This window comes from Cantharellus anzutake (genome assembly GCF_015039405.1).
Source record: "Cantharellus anzutake strain C23 chromosome Unknown EI90scaffold_44, whole genome shotgun sequence".
Lineage (NCBI taxonomy): Eukaryota > Fungi > Basidiomycota > Agaricomycetes > Cantharellales > Hydnaceae > Cantharellus > Cantharellus anzutake.
In genome coordinates, this window is record NW_024066994.1 from 333,303 (window position 1) to 336,820 (window position 3,518).

Genomic DNA, 3,518 nt, shown 5'->3' on the forward strand with positions numbered 1-3,518 from the left:
CTGTCTCCGAGGATGACGTGGCACTCATCATGTGACTCAAGCCGCATGTACATAAATGTACCTGAAGTGGGAACCGAAGAAGTAACCTTCTTCTCACATTCTCCACTTCAGTCTAAGTGGCCAGGGACTGCTGTCCCTTCCCAGACCCGCCAGCACGCATGCCTGGTTCACACCCCGTGAGGGCCCTTCTGCCAGGCGATACATCCGGACCCCCTCTACCCCGGATGCATCCCTGACAACAAGAAGCGAAGGATCATGATGAGTGGGTGGTGAAGGCCATGAGGGAATTGGGAGAAGGGACATGTCAGGGCATACACCCTGACCTAGCCCATACCCGCATCCTGTCAGGGATGCATCCAGGGTCGAGGGGGCCCGGGTGTAATGCCCGGCGCTGAGGCTGTTGCAAGGTGTAGAGCGGGCATGCGTAGTGATGGGCCCGATCCGGGACAACAATCCCTGGCCACTCAGACTGAAGTGGGAATCATGAGAAGAAGGTTACTTCTTCGGTTCCCACCCCAGGTACTTTTATGTACATGCGGCTTGGGTCACATGAGGTTTGCCACATCACCCTGCATACAGCCGCAGTCATCCGGGTGTCCCCGTGGGGGATCCTGAGGGTGAGTGCTGCACACGTGTGTGCTGGGTTGCACCATGAGGCCATCTGGGTCGTCTGGGGCTGGGTGCATCATGCACGCATCGCAGGCAGGTCGATAATACATAGATAAGGGGAAATGTCGTCCATGTGGATAAAGATAGAAGAAAGGGCAGGAGAGCAAAAGAACAGAAAGACAAAAGGAAAAACATGAAGTGAGAAACAATGCTGAAGAGTGAGGGGTGGAGGTGGGCGGGGTACCGGGTGAGGGTGGGTGGAGCCGGGTGGGGTGGGTCTGCCCTGACACATCCACACCCACACTCGCACCTGCACCTGCGACTGCACCCAGCTGTTACACTCCCTGCGCGCGCCCTGTGCCAGACGCTCAGTGCGGCCAGATGGCCCGGACCTCGGGTCTCGGGTCTCATGTGACTTCCGGATATCTCCGGAAGTTTTCGATGTATTGTGGCCACTGTGGGAAGATGAGAAGTTAACTTCCTTCTCATCTCTGACCCACAGTAGGATTGTGCCCTGGATAGGGCTGGCCAGACCTGAGGCTGTGGGCCATAGGGGAGGGTCATGGGGACCCAGGAGTCGTCCCCTGACAGGACACTGAGGTCGGATGAGTGGGAAAGACTGGGAGAGTTGGTCCTCTACCAGGGTAGGGTGTATGTTCCGAAAGACCCACAACTCTGCCACAATCTGGTACGGCTACACCATGACGCACAGGTGACAGGGCACCCAGGGCGATGGAAAACTCTGGAGCTCGTCTCCTGCAACTACTGGTGGCCTTGGATGGCAGAGTACATCAGACGATATGTACATGGATGTGACACCTGTAACCATGTCAAAACTTTCCCCACACGGAAGGTTGGGAAGCTCACCCCAAATAAGGTCCCCACCCACCACTGGCAGGTGATCTCAGTAGACATGGTGGGAGAGCTCCCAGAGTTGAAGGGCTATAACACCATCCTAGTTGTAGTGGACCACCTGTCCAAACATATCCATGCGATCCCCACTGTGACATCCATGGATTCGGCTGGTATCATCTGGCTCTTCCTGGAGCATGTCTGGAAGCACCACGGGCTCCCCAAGGAGATCCTCAGCGACAGGGGAAGCGCCTTCATCTCGCACTTCTCAAGAGAACTCGCAGATCTCCTAGGGGTCAAGCTAACCCCTTCAATGCCCTACCACCCCCAGACTGACAGACAGATGGAATGGGTCAACCAGGAGATCAAAACCTATCTCCAGGTGTTTGTCAACCACCACCAGGACAACTGGGTGGACTGGCTCCCACTGGCAGAGTTTGCCTACAACAACCATGTCCACTTGTCCACCCATCAAACCCCCTTCGGGCTTGACACCAGGCAGCACCCCAGGATGGGGACAGAACCCACACGTTGTAGGAGGGACGAGTTGGTAGTACCCAAACAGCACCATATAACAGTCTACAGACGTTACCTGGGACCCAACACACAATCCCCCAGCCCCCCAAAGCCCGTTGTACTTCCCCCATCATCTCTGTATTTTTTGATATTTTTCCAGACCAGGTTACGGCCACTTAGTTTCCATATCGGGCCACTTTCATGATATTTTCACCATATCTCCCCCAGTTCTTCTCCGATCCAGACGCATTACGTATTTCTGGAAAGCTACCATCAAGACGAGTCGAACAAGTCCAATATCGGGAGATTTGGTGCAGCCGTTGTGGAGATCGTCGAATTCTATTGATTGTGTGGCCGCACCCATATATTTATCATGTTTTCTGTTGTTTTCTTTGTTCTATGTTGTTCTGTCTGTTTCTATCTGTCCCTAACACCGTTGGATTGCTCGGACATTAGCTTTGGTTATATACAAGCATGTATTTAGTATGAAAAGAGATATTCTCCTCCTTCCCGCTTTAGTGCCAGTCTGACAGTACCACATCTGGGAGCATGTGAACAAGTTTAGGGTGACATTGAGAAGGCAGGACGCCTTGCTCAGCCCTAGGGAAGGTCCACCAGTGGGTTTAGTGGTTTTTCACGGAAGTTTGGTTTTTCGGACCTAGTAGGAAGGTCCGCCAGTGAGTCTGTCAACACTGCGGTTTTGCTCCTCCCCCTTTCGTTACCTGTGTGTGTGTGTGAGGGTGGTCTGGTCAGGTTCAGAGGTCTGTGCCTTGCAGCCTTCAGCCATTCTCCCCACTTGCAGCGTATGTCCGAGGTAGAAGCTGCTGATGCTTTCTCATCCAGGATGATGAAGATGCAGGAGGAGGCAAAGGCAGCTCTGGAGCATGCAGTGGACAAGATGGCCCGCTACTATGACCGAGGCCGAGAGGCAGCCCCCAAGTACCAGGAGGGCAACCGAGTCTGGCTCAGTGCCCAAAACTATATGACTGACTGCCCGACCAAGAAGCTGGACCATAAGTGGCTAGGCCCCTTCAAGGTCGTCAAAGTCGTCTCCCTGGCTGCTGTCAAGCTCCAGCTCACTGCACGGCAGAAGGGAGTACACCCAGTCATGTCCATGATGAACATAAGATTCCACCACCCAGATGAGATTTCAGAACAACCCCCTGACCCCCACCTGGGCCCGGAACTCGTAGATGGAGAAGAGGAGTATGAAGTTGAGAAAGTATTGGACTCCAAATGGCTATGCTGAAGGAGGGAAAAGCTGGTAGTACCCTGACACCGCTATATCACGGCCTACAGACATTACCTAGCACCTGACACACAGTCCCCCAGTCCCCCAAAGCTCATTGAACCTCCCCTATCATCTTCGTATTTTTTTGATATTTTTCCAGACCAGGTTACAGCCACTTAGTTTCCATATCGGGCCGCTTTCTCAGTATTTTCGCCATATCTCCCCCAGTTCTTCTCCAATCTTGGTATCGCTGGAAAGCTACCATCAAGACGAGTAGAACAAGTCCAAGATCGGGAAATTTGGTGCAGCC